The 26,196-nt window shown below is 34.8% G+C and overlaps 2 pseudogenes; one reads left to right on the top strand and one right to left on the bottom strand.

Moving 5' to 3' along the window:
* Positions 1-8,031: 8,031 nt before the first annotated feature.
* LOC130963193 (uncharacterized) lies at positions 8,032-11,546 on the bottom strand (annotated as a pseudogene).
* Positions 11,547-20,598: 9,052 nt separating this feature from the next.
* On the top strand, positions 20,599-22,281 carry LOC130962181 (uncharacterized; annotated as a pseudogene).
* The last annotated feature ends 3,915 nt before the right edge of the window (positions 22,282-26,196 follow it).

Genomic DNA, 26,196 nt, shown 5'->3' with positions numbered 1-26,196 from the left:
TAAAACAAGTCACTAAGCACCAGAATAATACCAGAAAAGATACAACAATTGAAAAAGAAAATTTAACACCAATAAAAATATGCATGAATGCAATGAATGAAAGTATGCAAATAAATTAAGTAAAATAGAATGAGAGTGAAGAATGATGAGAAGTTAAAGAGATAAAGAAAAAGAAAGTAAGAAATAAGGAAGAAAGAAATAAGAAGGGGAAAGAAAAGATTTAGATTTAGGGAAGAAAAGATAAGATATTTGGCTGATCTGGATAAGCTGTGCGGCACAGGCGACGCGAGCGCGTGGGTCACGCGTTCGCGCAGATAGTGCTTCTATGAAGTGACGCGGACGCGTGAGTCACGCGTTTGCGTGGAGTGATTTGTGCCATTAGCGCGAGGGCAGCCTCGCAGTCGCGCAACTCTCTGTTTGAAACTCATTTTGCCAAATTTTAGGGTGACACGTTCGCGTGATTGACGCGATTGCGTGAATGGCCATATTTTGAAAACGAGTGGACGCGTGGAGCACGCATTCGCGTGGTAGAGCTTGTGCGTCTAGCATGATTCTAGCCAAATTCCAGCTCAACTTACTACCATACACCCTTTTTTACGTCGATTTTCAGGTCACGTGTTCGCATGGGTGACGTGGACGCGTGGGAGGCATTATTCCCACATGACGCGGACGCGTCAACGACGCGGTCGCGTGGGTCAAATTGTGCCAAAGGCACGCCTCCAGCCACGCTTTCGCATGACTCTCTGTTCACTTTTCTTTTCTTCCCAACGCACTTGTGACGCGGACGCGTCAGCGACGCTTACGCATCGCATGCATGTGTTTTTTTTTTAATGCAAAATGCAGAATGCAGTATGCAGATGCTGATGCAGATGTTATGAATAATTTTAGATTCAATAAAATAAAATAAAAACTCAAAAACAAACAAAACTAAATAAAATTATAATTGAAAAAGGAACGATCATACCATGGTGGGTTGTCTCCCACCTAGCACTTTTAGTTAAAGTCCTTAAGTTGGACATTTGGTGAGCTCCTTGTCATGGCGGCTTGTGCTTGAACTCGTCTTGAAACTTCCACCAATGCTTAGACTTCCAATAAGCTCTATCAATACCAAGTAAATTCCTCAAGTTTTGATGGAGTTCTTCACAAGCTTTGAGCTCCCAAAATTGATCCTCATATATTCCTGGATCCCAAATCTTGTTTCTACACCCGTCTTCAAGTTGATTATCATGATTCCATTCGGGTGGTTCAGCCTTAGAATTCTCACTGAAGCGTCCAAACAACTTCCTAGACCCATTCAATTGAGCTCTACACCAATCTTTGCGTTTAAACTTAAAGCTTCCAACCATAATGAACCTTGTAGGACAATTCTTACCACTGACCATCTTTCTCTTACTCTTAATGCCATAAAGAGCTCTAAGTTGACCATCCGTCTTTAGTAGGATCTCTTGATTCTTGTTGCGCTCGGCTATCATAAGTAGGATCATAGTGCTCTTGGATTGATGGATATGGAGATGGTGTATATTGAGACGGTGGTTTTTGGGAGTAATTGGGGTGGAATTGGGGTGGTTCTATATATGGTTCATACGGTTCATTGGGTGGTTGGTATGGTGGATATGGGTTAGGGTCATATGGAGGTGAATGGCGGAAAGGGGCTTGTGAGTATGGTGGTCCAAGGTTATGTTGAGGAGGGGGTTCATAGGCATATGGTGGTGGTTGTTGATAATCAAAAGAGCACTCACCATAGCCACTGTCTTGATATGCATCACAGAATGGTTGTTGATAGTCATTGGAGGTGGTTGTTGCCATGAGGGTTGATCAAATCCTTGTGGCTCCTCCCATCTTTGATTTTTCCAACCTTGATGCCTGTTCTCATTGTAATTTCCTCTTCCTGCAACATAATTGTAACCAGACTCAAAGCCAAAGGGGTGAGAGTTCATAGTAGTAGGAAAAAATAGAAACAAAAACTAACAAAAAGAAAATATTTTGAAAAAAGATATTATTTTTGAAAAAAAAAAAGATAAGATAAGATTTTGAAAAATATATGATTTTTGAAAAAAGATAAGATAAGATTTTGAAAAAGATATAATTTTTGAAAAAAAATATTTGAATTTTGAAAAATAAGATAAGATAAGATAAAATTTTTAAAATAAAAATCTGAAATTTTTTTTTTGAAAAATATTAACAATAACCAATAATAAGGCACACGTTTGCAATTCCCCGGCAACGGCGCCATTTTGAAGAACGAAACTCTCGCACGATCTAGAATTTTCACAAATAAATTCCCGTTGTAAGTATAGCTTCTAGACCGATAAGAATTCCTTTCTTACAAAAGTTTGGTTGTCACAAGTAACAAACCCCTTTGAAATTGATAACCGATGTATTTAAACCTCAGGTCGTCTTCTCAAGGAATTGCAGGGAGGTATGATTTATTATTGGTTATGGAAAAAGATATGTTTTGGGGTTTTTTTATGTATAAGATAAAAAGCAAGAATAGTAAATGGCAAAAGGAATAAACTAATAACTAGAAAAGCTCTTGACAAGGTATGAGAACTGGAAGCCCTATCCTAGTTATCCTTATCAATTGTGATGAGAATTGGATTTTGCTCCCACTCTAACTACGAAGGTAATTCAGGTGGATAAATCAATATGAATCCTCAAGTCCTAGTCTTTCCCTTGAAAAGACTAGAGTTAGTGAAATCCAAATTAATCAGCAAAGAATTCCAATTTTCAGTCAACACCTCGAGTTTGATAACTCAAGCGTCACCAATTACTTAACCAAAGCCAAAAGGAAAAATTCTAAATTATTTATATCATAAATAAAAGAAACAAATCATAGATCTGAAAATACCTCAAATTATATTAAATAGAATATTCAAATCTAACATTGAAAAGTTCATAAATTAAATTAGAAAAATAAATAAAAGAAACATTGAACCTGGAAATTGAGAAGAAGAAATCCTAAATCCTTTAAGAGGAATCCTAATCCTAAATCCTAAGAGAGATGAGAGAACCTCTCTCTCTAAAAACTACATCTAAATTATGAAAAGTGAATTATCAGTCGTCTCCCTTCATTCCTTCACTTTGCAGCCTTTAATCTGTGTTTTCTGGGCTTGAAACTGGGCCAAAAATAGCCCAGAAATCGCTGGAGACGAAATCTGTCACGCTGATTTTTGTCACTGCGACGCGTCCGCATGGAGCACACGTTCTCGTCACCTAGCGGTATGGCCACTATAAGAAATTATATATCAAATCGAAGCCCCGGACATTAGCTTTCAAACACCACTAAAACCGTCTCATTTGGACCTCTGTAGCTCAAGTTATGATCGATTTAGTGCGAGAGGGTCAGGCTGACAGCTTTGCAGTTCCTTCAATTTCTTGTATTCCTTCCACTTTTGCATGCTTCCTTTCCATCCTCTAAGCCATTCTTGCCCTATAAACTCTGAAATCACTTAACACACATATCAAGGCATCGAATGATAATAAGAGAGGATTTAAATAAAAGAAAATAAAAGCCAAAGAAGCATGTTTTCAATCATAGCACAAAATCAGGAAGGAGAATGTAAAACCATGCAAATCATATGAATAAGTGGGCAAGGACTTGATATAAATCACTCAATTGAGCACAAGATAAACCATGAAATAGGAGTTTATCAACCTCCTCCACCAGGGAGTCAATAATATCAATGCTCATGCAGTCTCTTGATGTGTCTGGATGCGCATAGCTTTGACAGCAATCAACTTAAACTCATCCTCATTGACTCTTAGGGTCACTTCTCCTTTTTGGACGTCAATGAGAGTTTGTCCAGTTGCTAGGAAAGGTCTTCCTAGAATGAGAGTTGTACTCTTGTGCTCCTCCATTTCTAGCACTATAAAGTTAGTGGGAAAGGCGAATGGCCTAACCTTGACAATCATGTCCTCAATTACGCCTGATGGCATTTTAATAGAGCCATCAGCAAGTTGGAGAGATATCCGGGTTGGTTTGACTTCTTCAGTCAAACCAAGCTTTCTGATAGTGGATGCAGGTATCAAGTTGATACTCACCCCGAGATCACATAGAGCTGTCTTGGTACAAGCACCCTCTAATGTGCATGGTATCATAAAGCTTCCGGGATCTTTAAGCTTCTCTGGTAAGCTTTTTAAAATGACTACACTGCATTCTTTGGTGAGGAAAACTTTTTCATTTTCTCTCCAATCCTTCTTATGTCTTAAGATCTCTTTCATGAACTTAGCATAAAAAGGTATTTGCTCAAGTGCCTCTGCAAATGAAATCTTTATCTCAAGAGTCTTGAGATAGTCTGCAAAGCGAGCAAATTGTTTATCATGTTCCACTTGGCGGAGTTTCTGTGGATAAGGCATCTTGCCTTGGTATTCTTCAACCTTAGTTGCTGCAGATTTATTTCATGCAGAAGTGGTTGGAGAAGTGTGCTTAGGAGGGTTATTATCAGCACTTGCAGGTGCCTGATCCCTCATTGGCGTTTGAACGCTAGAATTGGATGCTGAATGGGCGTTTAACGCCAGATTGCCACCCTTTTCTGGCGTTTGAACGCCAAAACTGGCATCTTTATTGGCGTTTAATGCCAGGTTGCTGCTTTTTCTAGCATTTGAACGCCAGAGTTGGCAGCTAAATGGGTGTTTAACGCCAGTTTTTGACACTTTTCTGGCGTTTAAATGCTAGAATTATTCCTCTCTGGGCTCTTACGATCCTCAGAGGGATTTTAGGTAGTGAATTGGTCATCCTCTGTCAGATGTTCTTTTCTTGGCTTCCTGCTGCTTTGATTTGAGACATTCAATGTCTTTCCACTCCTTAAATGAACAGCTTGGCATTCTTCTGTTATCTGCTTGGATAATTGTTGTTTTGTCTGATTTAATTATTTTTTCATATTCTGGTTAGCATCTTTGGTTCTCGTAGCATCTCCTTAAATTCTGCTAGCTGTTTCGTTATAGAAAAGAGTTGTTGATTGAGTTCAGCAACTTGTTCTGGAGGACTAAATTCAGTGGATACTGCCTTAACCTCTTCTTTCATGGAGAACTCACTTCTTAAGTACAGATGCTGATTTCTAGCAACCGTATCTATGAGCTCTTGAGCCTCTTCAATTGTTTTTCTCATGTGTATATATCCACCAGCTGAGTGGTCTAGAGATATCTGGGCCTTTTCTGTAAGCCAATAGTAGAAGATGTCTAACTGCACCCATTTTGAAAATATTTCAGAGGGGCATTTCCTTAGCATCTCTTTATACCTCTCCCAAGCATCATAAAGAAATTCATTATCCTCTTATTTAAAGCCTTGGATGTCCAGCCTTAACTGTGTCATCCTTTTTAGAGGGAAATATTGATTCAGAAATTTTTCTGATAACTGTTTCCATGTTTTTATGCTTGCTGTAGGTTGGTTATTTAACCACCTTTTGGCTTGATCTTTTACTACAAATGGAAACAGTAATAATCTGTAGATATCCTGATCTACTTCCTTATCACGTACCGTGTCAACAATCTGTAAGAACTGTGTCAGAAACTCAGTAGGTTCTTCTTGTGGAAGACCGGAATACTGACAATTTTGCTGTACCATGATAATAAGCTGGGGATTTAGCTCAAAATTACTGGTTCTAATGGGGGGTATACAGATACTACCCCCATATGAAGCAGTAGTGGGGTTACTATATGACCTCAGAGTCCTTTTGGACTGTTCAGTTCCACTTAGGTCCATGATGGAGAAAGGAAGGTGATGTGAATTGTGAATAAAATTTTATTTTATTTTATTTTATTTTAATAATTTTTTTTCGGACCTAAATAAATAATAATAATAAATTGGAAACTAAAATAATTAATTATTTAAAAAGATTTGAAAATTTTTTATGAGGAGAAGGTGGTTAGGAAGTTTTGAAAAAGATATGATTTTTAAAGAATTTAAAAGATATGAATTGAAAAGGATATGATTTTAAAAATTTTAAAAAGATATGATTTTAAAAATTTTGACCAATTCAACCCAAGGGATTCGAAAATAATGAGTAAATAAAGGAATATATATTTTTGAATTTAATGAGGAAAGAGAAAAACAATAAAATAACACCAAAATTAGAATTTTTAGATCAAAACAAAGAAAACAAAGAAGAAAAATCTGAATGTAAAGATGAACACCAAGAACACTTTGAAGATCAAGATGAACACCAAGAACAAATTTTGAAAATTTTTAAGAAAACAAAAACACAGAAGACACCAAACTTAAAACATGAAACTAAACTCAAAGAAAAATAAAAAATTAATAAAGAAAAATAAGATTTTTGAAAAGAAAAGAAGAAAAAATAGAAGATGCAACTCTAGTGACTCTAAACCAAAAAAAAGATAAAATTTTTCCCAATCTAAGTAACAGGATGAACCGTTAGTTGTCCAAACTCGAACAATCCCCGGCAACGGCGCCAAAAACTTGGTGCACGAAATTGTGATCACACTTTTCACAACTCCGCACAACTAACCAGCAAGTGCACTGGGTCGTCCAAGTAATACCTTACGTGAGTAAGGGTCGATCCCACGGAGATTTCCGGCTTGAAGCAAGCTATGGTTATCTTGTAACTCTTAGTCAGGAGATTAATAATAAAAAGGATTTTGTTTGTGAAAAGTAAAAGAGCATGAAAAGAATGGTACTTGTTATTCAATAATAGAGAGCAGGTTGAGGTTTCGGTGTTGCTCTGTCTTCTGAATTTCTGCTTTCCTACTGTCTTCTTCTTCTAAAAATGCATGTCCCTTCCATGGCAGGCTGTATGTTGGTGGATCACTGTTGTCAATGGCTACCATCCATCCTCTCAGTGAAAATATGTCATCTACGATTTCCCGCTTGGCTAATCATCTGTCGATTCTTACTTGTGTCGGAATAGGATACATGTATCCTTTTGCACACTGTCACTGCGCCCAACATTTGCGAGTTTGAAGCTCGTCACAGTCATCCCATCCCAGATCCTACTCGGAATACCACAGACAAGGTTTAGACTTTCTAGATCTCAAGAATACTGCCAATTGGTTCTAGCTTCTACCACGAAGATTCTGCTCTCACGAGTTTGAGTGCTCTGTTGTCAGGAGATGCAGGTCAAACTCGTAGATTAGAAACCCAAGAGATACGCACTCAAGCTGTCGCCCAATGACTACGTTGAGCTCATGTAGAACGAAAGTGGTTGTCAGGCACGCGTTCATAAGTTGGGGAATGATGATGAGTGTCATGGATCATCACATTCTCCATGTTGAAATATGAGTGAGTGTCTTAGAATAGAAACAAACGTGATTGAATAGAAAAAAACAATAGTAATTGCATTAATCCATGGAAACACAGCAAAGCTCCTCACTCCCACCTATGGGGTTTAGAGGTTCATACTATAGAAGATACAATAGGCTTTGTAAAAAAATGTCATAAGTTACAAAATAAATCTCTAAAAGTAGTTTTTATACTCAACTAGTAACCTAGGTTTACAGAGAATGAGTAACTAGATGCAGAGAGTGCAGAAATCTACTTCTGGGGCCCACTTGGTGAGTGTTTGGGCTGAGCTTTCTAGCTTTCACGTGCATGTGCCATTTCTAGAGTTAAACACTAGCTTGGATGCCAGTTTGGGCGTTTAACTCCAGCTTTGGTGCCAGTTCTGGCATTTGATGCTAAAAAAGGGTCTCTAGTGGGCGTTTAAATGCCAGTTTGGCCCATCAAATCTCGGGCAAAGTATGGACTATCATATATTGCTGGAAAGCCCAAGATGTCTACTTTCCAACATAATTGAGAGCGTGCTAATTAGACTGCTGTAGCTTCAGAAAATCCATTTCAAGTGCAGGAGGGTTAGAATCCAACAGCATCTGCAATCCATTTTCAGCCTCTGAATCATATTTTTGCTCAGGTCCCTCAATTTCAGCTAAAAAATACCTGAAATTATAGAAAAAAACACAAACCCATAGTGAAGTCTAGAAATGTGATTTTTGAACAAAAACTAATAAAATATGACAAAAAGTGAATGAAACATCCATCAACAAACAAAATATCGAAATCTATAACCTACAGAAAGTTTAAGACTGCTGAGAAATGGCACTAGTAGCAACCGAAGATACAGAAATTCTCCTTACAGGACGAGAGGACTTCTTCACATAAGAGGAATTCCACTCCCCACCATCTTGAGAATAATAGTCCATTGGATATTCACCATGAAAATTGCTATTTCCATTTTCATTTTCATCTTCTCCACAGCTACACTCACAGGAAGAATCACCACTCTTCTGGCAACTTACACCACCATCTTCACAACCTTCCTGCACCTTTGCCACCAACACATTTTTCTTCTTCTCCCACCAGCCAGGTATCACCCCCAACACGATCTCTGCCTCGAAGGGATTGAGCACTGGTTTCCCAAAAGTATCACCCCAATAAATCGATAACCGAGGACAAGCAATATGAATCCAAGCATCCACGGAGTCCTCAAACAATGCAATCCTTGCAAGGCTAATCTCAGACATCAAGAAAACAGTGTAAAGGAACCCTTTTTCCTTCATATTCTTTTCCAATCTCTCCAGAATCTTAGGGTTCCCTTGCCTACCCAAAGTCCCAAAACAACACCCCAATTCCGAGCTTCCTCCCTCGCTCTCAAAATCGCACCTTTTCTAGATTTCTTCATTCCCACGTGATCATATTCTTCCAGAAATAACTTCCCAATGTAAGGGTCAAACCTAAAAGCCTTAATCTAAGGATTAGCTATCATGATCGCCTTAAGATGAAACCTTCCATCAGCTACAAATACTAAAACACTATTCTCAGGATTCTCACTAAACAAATCCATTAATGAAACCTTGGGAGCAGTGCAGCCAAGAACTCACCAGCTGAAAGAGGCTTGGACTGCGGTACAAAAACCCTAAACCTTGATTACTCCAATTCCGGCTTTGCAGCCCTAATTGAATATGCAAACTGAATAATACCAGCTAATACGAGGTTCTGGGCACGAGATTCGAGGTTCAATTTAACGGTATCAACCAAATGGGAAACGTCGATTTTGATGTCAACGAAGATATAGAGACAGGGGATGGTGGTGGAATCAATGGGGATAAGGCAGCTGTGGCCGTAGTGGATGAGGAGGTCGGTAGAGAGCGCAGTGGCGGAGAAGTCGTCCATACAACAAGCACCGTAAGTGACGTCACCAGCTGTCTTTCCCTTCCACCTCCCTCCGTTTCTTCCCAACCCACACCGAATCAGTTTTCAAGTCAACTTTTGGTGCTGGTGTTTCATTTTTGGTGCCGCTGAGCGGGTTGTACGTGAGTATCCTTAAGTGAGGAAGTGATTCATCCGAAAACTGTCTCTCAACAATTTTCTTGCTGGCAAGTGCACCGGTTCGTCGTCAAGTAAAAAGTCACTGTAGAGTGAGGTTGAATTCCACAAGGATTGGTAGATCGATCAATTATAATTGGTGAATTGTTCTAGTTGAGCAAAATCAGATTTGGTTGAGAATTGTAGAAAGTAAATTTGGCGGGAAACTTAAATTGCTAGAAGGTAAATAACAGGAATTAAATTGCAAGAAATTAAATGACAAAATCTTAAATTGTAGGAAATTAAATAGGGATGGGGGTTTAGCATGAAAGTAAAGAACAGAAAGTAAATAGAATGGGTAAGATCTGAGTAGGGGATTCATTGGGTTTCGGGAGATATTGAACTCTCCGAATCAAATCATTTTCATCTCTTCCTTAATCAATGCATTCATTGACATTGCTTGGCAATCTTAGATGATTGGATCCCAATGTCTTGGCTCACCAATCTCTCTAATCATGAACAATTACCCAATATCTTGATTTAATTGCTCATGGGAAGAGTTGAAGTTCGGTCACTGACTATACCACACAAATTCATAGATTAAAGTATTGGTAGGATTACATGTCACTATATCCATCCAGCCCCCAATCTAATCCAATGTGAGGAAGCAAATCTAGCATGAATTCTTCATCCCTTTCTCAAGGATCCGAAGAATTCCAATTATGGATAGCTTCTCCCTCAAGACAACTATCCAATTGAATTAAGACCAAAAGCTTTCTAACAAAAATCAAGATAAAAGAAAGAAGAAGAAGATTAAAACTACTATTCATCCATTGAATTACAATAGAGCTCCCTAACCCAATGAAATGGGGTTAGTTGGTCATAGCTCAATTCAATTTACAAAGAAGAAGAGTGCAGAAAAATTAAAGCATAGCTAGAAAGTAAAAGAAAAAGAAAGTACATAAACAAAAGGGAAAAGTGCAGAAGAAAAATAAACAGAGTGCTGAACTTCCAGAGCCCCCTCAGGGCCTCCCGAAAGCTCCCTCAATCTTCAATAATTCTTCTATTTATAACCCTCTTCTCATCTTCAATTGGATCCAGTATTTGGATGTGGGCCTTGGTTGAAGCAGTTAGGAGCAATTCTCCAGGGTTGGGCATTGGCAACTCACTTTCATTATTGGGCATAGGTTCAATTTGGAATTGAATTGGCCTTAACGTTGGTGATCATGTTTGAGGGCAAACGTTGAATCAAACGCCACTTTGAAAATTCAGTTCTGCTTGCTATCCTTGGCGTTTGACTCAACGTTGGAGGGCCAACGTTCTACTATTCATGTGTACGCATGACCTACGCATACGCGTGAATGGTCAAATTTTCCATTTCACGCGTGCGCGTGCCATATGCGTGCGCGTGGTTGGGCTGAAAAAGTATGTTCACGCGTACGTGTCATTGACGTGTACGCGTCGATGCAAAATTCTCAACTTCCATTTCTAAAATCTTATCATGGACATTGGAGGCAGCGTTTGAGGCAGCGTTGGACCTCCAACGTTCGCACATCCACTCGTGCGCGTCACTTACGCGTGCGCGTGGATGCTAAATTCTCAAATTCCAAATCTGAATGTAGCACATCAAGCCTTGAAACATCAGTTTGTCCTCTTGTCAACGTTGCCAATTTGATGCCCACTATAGACTATTACATATGGTTGGAAAGATATGAATGTCAGATTTCTAACCAAAATCACCTCAATTGGACATCTGCAACTCAAGTTATGCTCCTTTGAAGGGGACAGAGTCGCTGGCGTCGGTGTGCAACGTTGGAGGCAATGTTGGCACACCAACATGGTCGAAAACGCCAGATTATGGAGCTCAAATGCATTGTCCACCCCATACTATTATATATTGTTGGCAAGCTCTCAATGTCTACTTTCCAATGCCGTTAAAATCTCGTAGCTTGGAGATCTACAACTTGAGTTATACTCCATGGAAGATGTCGAGGTCAGCTGGCCTGACTACATGTTGGTACTATGTTCATCTTTGCACTTTTGGGGCATGTTTTCTCCCTCAATTTTAGTGTCCACCATGTAGTGCCATATATTTCTAGAAAACTCTGGATTCCTACTTTCCAATGCTTTTAAAATCACCACATTTGGAGCTCTGTAGCTCAAGTTATTCTTATTTGAAGTATACCCTTTCAGGCTGTGAGGAGCAACATTTCCAGCAATGTTGGAGCACCAACTTTGGCTCCAACGTTGCTTCCCTTTGCTTTGCTATAGTCACAAGAATTTGCCTCATTCTTAGCACACAAGTAATTATGGCATAAATCTCATAAAAATGCACAAAATTAATAATGTTTGATTGAATCAAGACAAGCATGAATTTCTCATCCAAATACTTACTTATTGCCTAAGAAATGTATGAAACTACTCTAAAACAAACTAAAAATGGCTTGTGAAACTAGCCAAGATGCCCTAACATCACAACACCAAACTTAAATTTTGCTTGTCCTCAAGCAAGTGATAGAACATGAAAATACAAGAGATACAAGTCCTTATTCAGAAAATTCAAATCCTTGGTTCATGGAGTTTCATGCATGGCAACTTAGGTTCATGTTCATGGAGTTTCAAATTATATTTTGTTAAACTCCATGTTACCAGCTATTAAAAATATTTAAATCACATGTATTAATTTTTTTGTTATAATTATTTCGTTTTATATATATGATTATTTTTTATTCTACAATCGTGCAATAATATTTTTTATAATATTATTGCTATATATGAAGCAGCTTTATATTATTATAATTATATCAAATTTAATTATGACTGTAAATAAATAAAATAAAAAACAATCAAAACTAATTTTTTTATAGTCAAAATTTACTGTAAATATAAAAAATAAAATCACTAATGATTAAAAATTTGAGTAGAAAATAAAAATCCATAAGCTAAATTCAATTTGTTAACTAATTAATTTTATGTCCATATAATATTATTATTATTATATATTGATTAAAACTGTGAATACATACTAATAAAATTATTACATATAAATGAGAATTAGAACTATATCAATTATATAATAATAATAATAATAATAATAATAATAATAATAATAATTGAATAATGACGATAATTCATGTGATAATGAATATTACCTATAAAACATCTAAAATTAAATAATATTCAAGTATAATTATGTGACAATTATAATTCAAAAATTACTGTACATGAAGTCACGTGAATTATTATTATAATTGATATAATAATATTACTATAGTTACTACATATTCTCAATCTTATCGGTTGTATCAATTTAACTATATCAATTATATTCAAATTAGTAGTCAATTATTTTTATGAAAATTCTTGCTATAATTAGGTTATACTTATGAGATTGTCTTGTATTAATCGTTATAATTAATTTAATAAAGATATTTATTAAGTATATATATTATCTATATTAATTATATGCCAATATTTGTAAAAATGAGTTTAAAAAAGTGATATATAAATATATATAATATTATTGTTATATAAAAAATAGATTTAAATAATATATTAAATATTAATTTGATATAATTATAATAAAAATATTTTTCTAAAATAATATAATCATACATTATTCATGAGTTAATTATAATGCAATTAAATGTATAATATTATTCTATATTATTTATTTACCGTCATGATTTGATTTGATTGTTTTCTAGTTTATTTACTTACATAAATGATTAAAATATATAACATAACTATCGTAATTATTATATTTTTATAATATAATTATAATTAATATATTTTATCATAATTAAATATTGATTTGATATAATTATAATGAAAAAAGTTTCCTAAAATAATATATAATCATACATTATTTATGAGCTAATTATAATACAATTAAAGATATTATTATATCATAATGTCTACTTACTATATTAATATAATATCAAAAGATACATGTTTCATTATTTTTTATAGATAAAATCGGTTTTTATAATTGATAAGTAGTTTAATAGTGTATTAAATATTGATTTGATATAATTATAATGAAGATATGTACCTAAATTAGTATAATTATATATTATTCATTAAATATTAATTATAATATAATAATATAATTATAATAAAGGTATTTTTCATAAAATAATTTAGAATAGATGAAAAATTTCATTCGTTTTGGAGGGAAAACAGACTCACGAGAGATCGACACGTCACCCTTATTAGCGGGAGAAAAACCCAGTTTTAGTATATTAAGTAGATTAAATTTAAGATTAATTTATTCTTTTAACTTTATTAATTCACATTGTTTAAAAATGTTGGTTATCTATACTTTTTCATGTAAATTTTATTTTAGACTTTTTTTTTATTGTAGAGAAAATTTGATTAGAGTAATTTAAACAACCTAGTGAGAAAAATGAGGCATATTTTATACAAATATGATGTACTTTGAAATAAATTAAAAAATAAAGTAATTACATAAAATTCTCAAACGTTATTTCTTTGGAACTTAACAATGCGATATTAGATGAAAATCAAATTTTTCATTAATTTTTTGGATGGTGTGATTTTTTCATATTAGATACATGATATGATTCCCAAAACAATTATTTCATAAACATAAAATGTATGTCACAAATACCAAAGAAAACATGTATTATATATGTACTGCTTTATCTATTTATTTTTCTTAATTTTTGTGTTTATCCTAATTATTAGTTCAGTTTATGCATGGCGAAAAGAGGCATTAGAATGGTCTTAATTCTTTAATATTTAGATAATAAAAAAAACATTTAAATCAAACAACCTAAAATTCAGTTATTTCAACTACATTAATTGATCTTTTAAATTAGTCAAGACTATCCAGTTTATAACCGCTTCTCTATGGTACCAGTTGTTGCTTCATTGAATTTACTTCATTAATAGGATCATAATTCGACTTTGATCGTTATGGACTGGTACCGCGATCTAGTCCTAGGCAGGCAGACCTTATTTTAACAGCGGACACAGTAACTATGAAAATGGCTCATTCTTTAGTTAGATTATATGAGCAAATGCCCGAACCAAAATATGTTATTGCTATGGGAGCCTGTACAATTACAGGGGTATGTTCAGTACCGATTCTTATAGTACTGTTCGGGGAGTTGATAAGCTAATGTTTTGAAAATCGGTTCGAACCGACCGGTCGAACCGGTCGAACTGGAAACCATTAGTAAACACGATTTGAACAAATAAACAAAACCGTCCAATTCAAAAACCGAAGTTACATCGTCAAACTGGCCGGGAACCGGTCGGTCGAACCGAACCGTAACCCGGCCGATTTTTGAATTTTGCCAAAAAAGTGAAAAACGCGTTTTGCTTGGCCCCAAATGGAACCCTAAGACTCTTTCACCCAGAAACCCACACTGCACACACCCACTCTCGAGCCTCCCCTCCCTCCATTCTCACCTCTCGCTCTCACGGTTTCACCACGTTCAGTCTCCCCCGCGAGCTTCCGGCGCAACCTCCGTCCAGCCACCGCCGCTGTCGCAAGGTCCGTGGAAGTCACTCACCTGCACAGACCCGTGGTGCCAGCTTTTCATTCGCACAACAAGCTTTCCTTTCAGCCGTCAAAATCGCAGCCACCGCCAGCGCCAGTTGCCATCGCGAGTGTCTTCCTGCCGGCGCCAGCTCTGTTCGACCATTCCACCCGAGCCACTGTTCCTGTCGCCGCCAGCTCTGCATTCTTCTCTGTCTTCCACTAACCCTAGGTATAAACCTAATTTGTTGTAATAATAATTGTTGAAGTATGATTAATTATTGGTTCTAACTTCTAAACCTTGCTGTTATTACTTGAAGAATGATTAATTGTTGGTTCTACACCATTCGTATACGGGTCAACACCCATTTGAAGCATTATTAAATGATTGTTTTGAGATTCGGCTGGAATATTTATTTTTTTTGGATTCTGTTAGTGCTACTCAGATTAAAATTTAAATCATTAATTAGCTCTGCTCCTGTGGTGTATTATACTGTTTTCTTATTTTGGATTGAATCATTGAATAATTAGTTGATTTATTTCAGTTAATCTTTGTTACAATTACACTGATTTAGTTCATTGCTTAACCTTGTTAACCTTGCTTTAGTTCTCAAGTTTCTTGCTGCTTCAATTTAAAGGGATTGTGAATTTTGGTTTAAGCTGTTGTTGAAGTTTCCTTCGTTTGGGTGTTCTTCAGTTTCCCAGTGAAACTTAGCCTTTGATTCTTTAAGCATACACGTTCAAGTTATTGTTCTCAACAATGCTGATTCTTAGATATTTCTTTCTTTGTTGCTTTGTTTTAAATATTCCTATAGGTGTTGTGTTGTTGCTGTGTTATCTTTCTTTTTACTTGAATGTTTGTATTGATTAGCTGTCTGAGGACCTGCACACCGACTTGCATTCTTGCAATAAAGCTTTCCATGTTAAAACTTTTTGGCATACAAAATGAATGTGGTTTGATAATTTCTAATTGATATAACTTAGTGTGGGATGAGCTAGAGATTACTCTGAGGGTGTGTGTGGTTCAAAGATTAAATTTTATTACCAAGTAATCTCATTCCTAGGCATTATATTCCTAGGAATGAGATTACTTGGAATATATGATTCCCATATTTGGTTGTAAAATTTAATACATTAGAATATTATGTAATAATCCTAGGAATAACTAAATTTTTGTTTGGTTGAGTTTAAATATCTTGATCATATTATGTAATATGTCAAAATTACCCTTAATCATTCAAATTAAAATATTAATGACTAAAAGTTAAATATTTTTTAAATTTAGTAAAATACCTCTAATAATAAATATTTTTAGTTAAAATTATTATTGATTCTAATTTTTTTAAATTTACTAAAATACCCCTAATAACAAATATGTTTAGTTAAATTATTATTGACTCTAAATTTTTTACTAAAATACCCCTAATAACAAATATCTTTAGTTAAAATTATTATTGATTCTAATTTTTTTTTAAATTTATTAAAATACCCCTAATAACAAACATGTTTAGTCAAATTATTATTGACTCTAAATTTTTTTATTAAAATACCCCTAATAACAAATATATTTAGTTAAATTATTATTGACTCTAAATTTTTTTAAATTTACTAAAATACCCCTAATAACAAATATCTTTAGTTAAAATTATTATCGACTCTAAATTTTTTTAAATTTACTAAAATACCCCTAATAACAAATATCTTTAGTTAAATTATTATTGATTCTAAATTTTTTAAATTTACTAAAATATCTCTAATAACAAATATCTTTAGTTAAATTATTATTGACTCTAAATTTTTTAAATTTACTAAAATACCCCTAATATTAAATATGTTTAATTAAAATTAACACAAAATATGTATCTAAATTTTCAAAAATTCCATAATTCATAATTCGTCTCATAATCCATAATTGAACTTATATAAAACAAATCTCAATGATTCTAACAACATATGTATTAAAAAGCTTTACTATTATCCAAATTAAAATTACAAAGAAGTCTCAAAAAGTTAAAATTTACTAACAGACGCATAACTCTTGTACAAGAATGCAAATATGAAAAAACAAATCAGCATCTATATATCATGAAAAAGGAATTAGGATGTATCAATTACAACAACAATTCAGAAAGAAGCCATTGTCAGCAATACTCATGTGGGCCTTTTCATCTCACTTGTATATCTTTAGCTTCCTTGTCTTTCTCACTGGTGTGCTTAATGAGATTCGGATGTCTAGGAGTAGATGATAGTATATGTAGTAGATCTGTTCAGCAAAACAGAGGAAATAAATTGAACCTATCAATGAACTAGTAGCAAATTCAAACAGCAAGGGTAGATTTTGATTTTTAACTTTTCACCAGTTAATACATAGTTTAAAAGATGAAAAATAACAGTTAAGAAGTCAAGCAAGTAAACATACGCTTGCCTAAGCTCTGGCTGATTATATAATTTACTATGATGACAATAATAATTTTTAAAGCATATATATCTTACTTTGAGGTTTGGAGTTAATATAGGAAAACTAACACCTTTCACATCTTGAATGCCTTCCAATACATCCTTTGCATCTGCCAACTGAATTTGGTTTCAAAGATGTGAAATCAATTTGTCAGATAACGTGTGTTGAAAAAACATACAGCCTAAAAAAATTTAAACAATTAACCATATAAAATAACATAAAAATAAATTAAATCGTTGTCATAAAATTTATTTCTGACACAACCTACCTTTCAGTTGCTAATTTTTTAGTATAAATAATGTCTGCATATTAATGGAGGTAAAAGCCAATTGTGGCCATAACAGCATAACTAGCCAAATTCCTGAGATTATATATATATATATAATTTAGAGCTCTCAGGTCTGCACCGCTAATTCTCCAACTTTTGTAACTGTATGGTTCTAAAATTGTGGCCATCAAGTTTAGTTCACAATGCCATCAAAGACACACATATTCTTTTGTCCTTTCTTTATTTCACTTCATATATCTATCTTTCTATCTATGTCAATGTTAATGTTAAGGTGGCCTTTCGTATTCATAATATAAACAGCAGAGTAGTCTGTCTTATGCACCCCTTTTTCAATTCACACACCCTTCTTCTTAAACTCTCTTCTCAATGATTTAATTATTTCTTAAGTCCCTCTCTTTTTGTCACATGTAATTTCCCTTCCCTGCCCCTATTTTCTTTTTTTTCTTTATCAATTATATACATGTGAATCTCGAATCTACCTTCTACTTTGTTTAACATAAATACCAAATAGTCAACAAGCAGAATTTTAGTGGTAAATGAAAAACAAATAACAAAGAGCTGGCACGAACCTGAAGACGAGCTATTGTTTTGTGATCAGGAACTTTCTCAGAAATGGCTGCTACTTCTTCTTCAGCACTGAAGTTGAAGCGCACGAATTCTATAACGGAGAACATGCTGGATGCATTGAGGCAGAGTAGGTACCATATGAAGAGGTGCTTTGCCAATTACTTAAAGAAGAGAAGAAGGATAATGAAACTCCATCACCTGATGGAGAAAATGGAGCAAGTCATAGATGACAAGATCAAACCAAAGGAGTATGCAATGCAGGAATTGTTTTAATTTTTTAACAATCAAATTAATAAATAAGAATAAATTCTACTTTTTGAATAATAATTCTACTCTAATATGCCAGGTTTAAATTTAGACTTAGAATGAAAAACTGAAAACCCATAAAAAAACTCCTTCAATGTTCTTGAAATCTAAATTTGTTATTGTATTGCATTTCAACAACAGATTGGCAGAGAATTAAAGATAATAATAAAAGAAGACAGAGAAAAGGAACAAAAATTAACATAATTTTAAAGAGATTGATTTCAGGCATAAATGAAAACAAAGTAGCAATTAGGAACTTTACTACTACTACTACTACTACTATTATGCTAATATCATAGGTTCCTAAGCTACAACTATTTCATTTCAACCAACATAAAATCGAACAAGATCCTTAATATGCAACAAGATAAGAAATGAAATTAAATGCTTTGCAAGTTATATAGGAAGATTCTAAATGAGAAAAGAAGTGAAGCCTTAAACAGAGGAGGCAGATGAGGAAGATTGAGCAGTCATTCAAGCCAAATTAAGCATGTAAAAATATGTTTTTGTCAGATTCAAGAAAAGAAACCATAAGCTTAAACTCTTTATTGAGGCAAATTAAGCATGTAAAAATATGTTTTTGTCAGATTCAAGCCAAATTAAGCATGTAAAAATACGTGACAAGCTTAAATTCTTTATTGAGGCAAATCATCAAACATGTTGTTTGCATGCAACATAATCAGAGAGCATATAAGAAATCAAGCAAAATAAAAAATAACTAATCAAATTAGCTGTCTATTGCAGGAAATTAGTGTAATATGATGTAGAAAGCATAAAAAGAACCCAAACCTTAATGAGAGATTCAAAGAGAATTCGCAGAGAGAAGCAATGCGAACATGAACTTGAAGAAGAGAAGGAAACCAGTCTTCCGTTTAGGGTAACGGTGGCGTCGGCGTAGATGGCGGTGGCGTTGGTGAAGCATCCACTGTTTTGGAAAAAAACTGAAACCTTAATATGAGATTTGAAGAAAATTCACAGAGAAAAGCAGTGTGAACATGAATTGGATAAGAGAAGGAGACGAATCTTCTGTTTATAGTAACGGCGGCGCCGGTGCCGGCTCCGGTGGCGGTGGCGTTGGTGAAGCTCACTGATTTGGGAGAAAAACCGCTCTGTTAGGGTTCGTTCTCGAGAGAAAAATGAAGAAGAAGGTGAAGGCTAGTATTAAATAATAGGGGTAATTTAGTCTTTTTGTTTTATTATTTACATTCCATTCCCATTGGAATGAGAGATAACCAGGGGGGAGATGGGAATTGGATTAGTGGTAATTCAATTCCAAGGAATAAAAGTTACCTTGGAATGTTTTTTTAACTTTGAACCACACATAGGAATTTTATATTCTCATCTTAAAATTCTTGGGAATGTTCTATAATTCCCCCCAACCACACATACCCTGAAGGTGTTGGGAAGGAAAGGAGGTTATTGAGCAATTGGAAAGTTGACAGTGCTAGCCTTTTTTTAAAATTAATCATTGTGCTGAACTTGTTAAAATTGGTTTGAAAACTCTGTTAATTTATCTTGTTAAAATTATGTTTGAAAATTTTGTTAATCTTAGTTAAATATAGTTGATTTTTGTTAAGCTTGGTGTGTTTATTTATATTTTATTTATTATTTTATTATAAAACGGTTATTTTGGTTGAACCACGGTTGAACTGGTTTGACCAATAAACTAAGGAACCAATCATTAGAATGGTTCGATAACCGGTTCGGTTTTCAGAACCTTGCATATATTTCTACTTATTCAAAAAGCTGCAAATTAACTTTTTGAAAAGTTAAAAGCTTTTTCTTAAATTGTGTCAAACACGCAGATTGTGACTTTTCATAATCCAAAAGTAAAAAAAATAGCTTCTGCTACTTCCCAAACGGGCTCATAGTAACTTATGAAATATTCACGTGGTTTATATGTTTTATGTTTTCTTTATATATTTTGCCAATAATTTTCTAAATAATTGTATGGTCTCTTTAAGATGTTTATTTTTGTACAATCTATTTAATAAGATATTGTAAGTATCTATATATTGCATCAGATTTGCGTTATATGAATTTATTGTAATAAATTATATTACTATATATTATATCAATTTAAATTTAAAGTAGAATACGAATAAAATATAATAATAAATAAAATAATAAATTTATCAAAGTAGCTAAAATGTACTCAGTGAGTACTATAAATTTATACCCATACCCACTAACGACTCTACTCCTTAAATTCTTGATAGCATATACTCAGTGAGAACTGCTGCTGTCTTTCCCTTCCACCTCCCTCCGCTTCTCCCCAACCCACATCGAATCCATTTTCAAGTCCACTCTCGGTACTAGTGTTTCGTTTTTGGCACCGCTGAGCGGGTTGTACGTGAGTACCCTCAAGTGAGGAAGGTAGAAGGTGGCCGAGTGAGTTTCAGAAAGGCTAAGGGAAAAAAAGGATTTACAAAAGATTAGAGATGGAAGAAGGTTGATTGGTCGATGGAGGTGGAGCAAGCTAAGCCAAAGCCAACGCCGAAACGGTTTGTGAAGAACCAAATCCCCGATTCCATCCTCAATGACGCGGCACTCAATGCCGCAATCTTCGTTCTCCCTCACAACTACAACTTCGAGGTCCACAAATGTGTTTGGCGTGTTCTTTCCACCAGCGCCAAGCGCGCCGCTGCGCTCCGCCGACCTCTCATCCACTACGGCCACAGCTGCCTTGTCCCCATCGATTCCACCACCATCCCCTGTCTCTATGTCTTCGTCGACATCAAAATCGACGTTTCCCATTTGGTTGATACCTTTAAATTGAACCTCGAATCTCGCGCCCAGAACCTTGTATTAGCTGGTACTATTCAGTTTGCATCTGCAATTAGGGCTGCGAAGCCGGAATTGGAGAAATCAGGTTTAGTGTTTTGGTAACACAGTCCAGCCTCTTTCGGCCGGTGAGGTTCTTGGCTGCACTGCTCCCAAGGTTTCATTAATGGATTCGTTTAGTGAGAATCCTGAGAATAGCGTTTTGGTATTTGTAGCTGATGGAAGGTTCTCTTGAGGCATCATGATAGCTAATCCTGGGATTAAGCTTTTAGGTATGACCCTTACATTGGAAAGTTTTTCTGGAAGAGTATGATCACGTGGTAATGAAGGAATCTAGGAAAGGTGCGATTTTGAGAGCGAGGGAGGAAGCTTGGAATTGGGTGTGTTTTGGGACTTTGGGTAGGCAAGGGAATCCTAAGATTCTGGAGAGATTGGAAAAGAATATGAAGGAAAAAGGGTTCTTTTATACTGTTTTCTTGATGTCTGAGATTAGCCCTGCAAGGATTGCATTGTTTGAGGACTCCGTGGATGCTTGGATTCAGATTGCTTGTCCTCGGTTATCGATTGATTGGAGTGATGCTTTTGGGAAACCAGTGCTCAATCCCTTCGAGGCAGAGAGATCGCGTTGGGGTGATACCTGGCTGGTGGGAGAAGAAGAAAAATGTGTTGGTGACAAAGGTGCAAGAGGTGTGAAGATGGTGGTGTAAGTTGCCAGAGAGTGGTGATTCTTCTTGTGAGTGTAGCTGGGGCGAAGATGAAATGGAAATGGAAAGAGCGATTTTGGTGGTGATATCCAATGGACTATTATTCTCAAGATGGTGGGGAGTGGAATTCCTCTTATGTGAAGAAGTCCTCTCGTCCTGTAAGCAGAATTTCTGTGTCTTCGGTTGCTACTAGTGCCATTTTTCAGCAGTCTTAAACTTTCTATAGGTTATAGATTTCGATATTTTGTTAGTTGCTGGATATTGGCTTTTGCCTCTAAACAACATTGGATGTTTAGGGAGAAAACATAGTATGATGTGATACAATACAACACATCATCTCATGATGTGCAATTTGTTGTTTTACTAGTGTTAAATGGTGCAATGCACAGTTTTATATTTAAATTTGACACGTTGAATCGAAAATATTTTATAATAATAAATATTCAGATATACTAATTGATCCTAATTATATTCTAACAATCAAAGTAGTTAAAATGTCTCATGATGTGCTTTGTTGTTTTACTGTTAAATGGTGCAATGCACGTTTTATATTTAAATTGACACGTTGAATCGAAAATATTTTATAATAATAAATATTCAGATATACAATTGATCCTAATTATATCTAACAATCAAAGTAGTTAAATGTACTCAGTGAGTACTCTAATTTATACCCACTTTTATCAAATAATAACTCCACTCCTTGAATCTTGTTAGCATAATATATATACAATTTTAGTCTATAAATACGCCAGCAGCGCAGTGCTTGCAACTCATATATAAAGCCATGGAGTCCGTACATCTAATTCAGAAAAACAATTTGAGTACGTGCCTAAGAATTTAGTTTTAACATTTTATGTAGTGATCTAGATCATAAATGCCAATTGAAATACAAAGTGAACTACCATGAAAAAGGAAATACTTCTTAGAAAATCATGACTGTTGAAAGAGTAGAAATCTGTTGTAGCTAGCTACTCCTACATGAGAAGTAATCCTAATAACTGAAAATTTAATCCATGATGGTGATGGTGAAGAAGGCATACAAGGCTTGAAAGTAAAATGCTTTTTCCAGAAATCTTGTGTGTTGTGAGTTCATTTCTCTGTCAAATATATGGTTTTCTAGTTAGTGGCTTTGGCTTTTCTATGAATAAAATACAACATAGATGTTCATTCAATAATTCTCCTTTTTGCGTATTGTGTGTTTGATGGGTTATTGTTTTATCATAAATAATTAGACTTTTTGTTCTTTCTATAATGCTATTTCTTTCTATTACATCCTGATCCTTATATTGGATACAGTGCATTTCAAGTTGCAAGGTAAACTACAATATGTGAGCAGACTAATAAGAGATGCTGATGAAGGGCTTAATGGTAATATGAGATCAGGATTCACTGATAGCCCGAAAATTATTACTCCTAAGACCTCTAAAGAGGTTCCCAGCCTAAAGGGATTTTCAAGAGTCCTCCTTGCCCGCAACCGCATAGGGTTTAACTCTGTTCAGAGTTGCTCTAAGAGTGCCATAGCATTTTCACAGCAGCAGATGCACGATGTAGAATGTTTGACAATGAAACTCACAAAGGAATTGAATCAATGAAGGAAATTGTGGATGACATGTTACGATCTGATTTCTGTCTAAATACATCACTGAGATATAAGTAAATGAGGTATGATAATCCGAAACCTATTATCTTAAAGGCTTTTGCTTAAATATTGGAAATTTGAATTGAAGCCTTGTTATATCCTTGTAGCTCGCATGAAGCTTATATCAGTGCTCTGATGATAGAAAAAATGAAAAAAGAGAAATGCTATGATGGCTAAATATGGTAGAATTAATCTCTATGCTTGTATAATTGGTAAAACTATGAACAATTCTTGTCTTGGTTACATTAAGAGTTTTTTCTTTTTTGGTGAGCATGAGGTCGAAGGCTGAAATTCCTGAAAGGAACACAAGCTTTATCCTCTAAAGGATCAAATCGTGAAGTTAGAGCTTGCATAGTACATTACAATAAACATCTCAATAAAATAGTATTTTTTAAAACAAATAAAAGGCCAACTAATCAAGTTCGCTTGGAAGTATACATTTGACATTTTTTAATGGTTTATACCCTCGTTGAAAAATTTTAGAAGCTTTAATTCGAGTAGTTGTTCCATGAGAAACTTTGTATAGTATATATGGTGTCTCTTGTGTGTGCTTTGCAACACTAGATTAGTTCTTGTAGATCTTGCTTGTTCTGCAATCTGGAAAGAGGGAGGAAACCAAATCTTTATGGCAATGTGCTATCTATGCTGCAATTCTAATGATAGATTTTGACAAGCAAGTTTGTGATATTTGTTGGATCTTTCATCTTTGGCCTCTCTATAGTGTAACACACATCACACATGATCTTACCAGAGGATTTTCTGTTCTAAATGATTATTTAGGCTCCTTTCGTAAGCTCTGTCTTCATTACAGTAATTGTTATTGTAATTGTAATATCTTCCCTTCATGTTCTGTGGCTCATGACACACTCCTTCTATGATTAGTACTGAGCAGATTATAGTGACTTCAGCTTTGCTCTTGCTATTAGGGCTGGAGCCATACTTGTCAATTGATGTATTTTGATATTTTGTTAATTATCGATAATTGATTTTTCAGGCAAGAATGGCTGTTAAAATGCCACAAGAGCTGAAGAAGCTGCAAACGAAGCTTGTCTTTCATGGCAAGGGATTGCAACCGTTTCTGTAAGATAATGGTATGTTCTTCTTCCTCGGTCATAGTATTAATAGACTTGAAGCTCCTGATTTTAAAACAAGTTTATATGGTTTTCTATTTCCTTTTTCATGTTTGATTCATTATTGGATCCTTGATTAAATGCAGAAATTAAGTGAAGGTGGTCCTCCAGCGGCCCAAGAGGTAGTGCGAAAAGAAAGGAAAAAGATAGCATTTGCCGATGAAGCAGGTGGAAGATTGTGCGAGGTCAAGCTCTTTGAGGATGATGTGGTGTCTTTGCCAGATTCCAACTGAAAGGAACAACGCTTTAACGTTCCTTTCTCTTTATACTGAATTATTTGTCAGTCCCCACTCCCAGTGACAAGTTTAACTGGGGAGCATCCGAAATTGAATTCATTTGATTTGCTGTTGTAACAAAGCTGAGATAACTCAAATTTTACATGAGAAATCCTGTATGTTTGTATGTAAAAAGTAACTTTTAATAATGTCTGAATACTCATTACTCAATACTCTCATGGTTAAGATGATACTGTTCCAACTGCTGCAAGTCCATATTTTTCTATACAAAATGCTTGCAAACTCACTGCAATGAGATCAAAGCTACGAATTTTTAATTTGTTTGTGTTGAAGACGCCAAGTGGCAATGGAGATGAACAATGGTGGTGATGGTGAAGGAATAAGGGCTTGCAATTTGTCCTAATAATTTTAGAGATGACTAGATGAGTTGTTTGTTTTCATCTATCTTTTCTTCCATCTCCAAAATATAAAGGCTGATAGAATATAATTCACATCGAAATAGTTATTATTCAAACCTACAGTAAATCAAAATATTATCGAAATATACAGAGTAGCATAATGTAGGAATTATTCACTTCAGTTTTGGATTGGCTCATTTTCCTTATCAATTGAAAGCAGGAAAAGATTCTGCTTTCTTTTTACATCCTTTATTTCTACTTTATATCCCATCTACTTCTTCATGCAGCTGCCATGCTCTTTCTTTGGACTTAACTTCTCTATGTGATGTCATCCATTGTTGAAGCATCAATTTCCATATATTCACAGCACCAGAATTTAACAACAATTAATGCGACCTAGGCATGCTGATGCTTAAACAAGTTCCTATTCCAACCAAAAAACAAGACCCTTGTTGCATAACAAAGTTTACAAAGCTACATAGTTTTCGGAAAACATTAAGGACAATGTTTGCGTTTCTGTTTCTTATTTATTTATCTTAATTCTAAAAATAAAATATAAAAATGAAAAATAAAATTTTATTATTTTCACAATTTTTTAAAAAATTTCTGAAAATAATTGAAAAATACATAATGAAAATTTAAACCAAACAAGTACTTACATGCTAATCATCCGGTGCAAGTTGAACTTTACTCTGAAGTCTATTTTTATTTATTTTGGACTTGACTTTAAACTGAAGTTTTGGATCTGAGTAAGTAGTAACTGAAGAACTTGTGCGGTTGGATTTGTTGTCGATCTCACATGGCACTAACAAGGCGCCTGATTCAATACTCCTAGAAGGTTTGGAGTATTAAAACTCTTCTTAAAGAGTTAAACAAAAGTTAACGTATTTGGAGTTTTAGTACTCCTTAATTAAGAA

This window comes from Arachis stenosperma, chromosome 2 (assembly GCF_014773155.1).
Source record: "Arachis stenosperma cultivar V10309 chromosome 2, arast.V10309.gnm1.PFL2, whole genome shotgun sequence".
In the NCBI taxonomy this organism is placed as follows: domain Eukaryota; kingdom Viridiplantae; phylum Streptophyta; class Magnoliopsida; order Fabales; family Fabaceae; genus Arachis; species Arachis stenosperma.
Note: the sequence above shows the minus strand (reverse complement) of the source record. Positions and strands in the feature narration are given on the sequence as shown.